This window comes from Cyprinodon variegatus, unplaced genomic scaffold (genome assembly GCF_000732505.1).
Source record: "Cyprinodon variegatus isolate N-32 unplaced genomic scaffold, C_variegatus-1.0 Scaffold41, whole genome shotgun sequence".
NCBI lineage: Eukaryota > Metazoa > Chordata > Actinopteri > Cyprinodontiformes > Cyprinodontidae > Cyprinodon > Cyprinodon variegatus.
The window spans coordinates 322,714-323,594 of record NW_015150494.1 but is presented as its reverse complement, the minus strand read 5'-3'; the positions used below and the strand labels follow the sequence as shown (position 1 = coordinate 323,594).

At 35.0% G+C, this 881-nt stretch overlaps 1 protein-coding gene across 3 annotated transcripts in view; it reads left to right on the top strand.

The window, feature by feature from the left end:
* The first annotated feature begins 357 nt into the window (after positions 1-357).
* The window catches only part of mynn (myoneurin), a 9,089-nt gene continuing 8,565 nt past the window's right edge, over positions 358-881 (top strand). The window contains exon 1 of one of the 3 annotated variants that reach the window (XM_015370118.1): positions 358-508. The gene's annotated coding sequence lies outside the window, so the exon portion shown is untranslated. The remainder of the gene's footprint in view (positions 509-881) is intronic. The other 2 variants (XM_015370119.1, XM_015370120.1) reach the window with 2 other exon arrangements.

Genomic DNA, 881 nt, shown 5'->3' with positions numbered 1-881 from the left:
TGTTTGCGGAGTTTTGCGGCCGCTTACGTCGACCCCGCCTGTAGAAACCGTCAAACCTTCGAAATAAGAGCTCAATGTTTTCCGCGCTTTTTAGCGCAGCGAAAAGAGCTAGCTTTGTTAATCATCTGCCTTAAACCACATACGGTCATAATACTGGCCCTCTGTTGGATCCATCGGGGTGAAATATTACTATAAACTGTCGCTGCAGAGAACACATCCTGCAGAGGTCATTTAAACAGGATCTATAGCTGCTGCTAGCATTAGCCGGAGCTAAAGGCCTCGTCAGGAAACTGGAGGGAGCTTTTATTTTCCAAAATCTGTTTCTGCAGCTCACCTGTCTGAGCTGCAGAAGATATGCCTGACCTAAAGCATGCATCTGACACATAGATGAATAAATACTCTGACTGTTAGTAAACATTATGAATGTTGCTTATTAATGTTGCTATGTCACCTCCACCATAGGAGTCTGTAAAGAGGAGAAGCTGAAGCAGCACCAACTGTACTGAGGGTGAGTTTTCTTTTAAAGTTTAAGGGCTTTTCATTTATCTTACAATTGCATTTCCACATATAACATAAGTATCCTTAGTACTAATATAAAAGCTCAGTTAAAAAATAAGAATATATAACATTTTTAATATAAATCCAGTAAAATTTTTTGCTTGATCAATTAATAAAGTTTTTGCATTTCTGTTCCAATTTGCATATTCAAATATAACATAAGTATTCTTAGTACTCATATAAAAGCTCAGTTAAAACATTAAATAAGCATAGCCTATATAATTTTTTTTAATTATTATTTTTGCTTTATCCATGAAGATTTTATTTCTTGTACAACATTGCAAAATATCATCACTAGAATAATAATGACAAAAAAAAAAAAT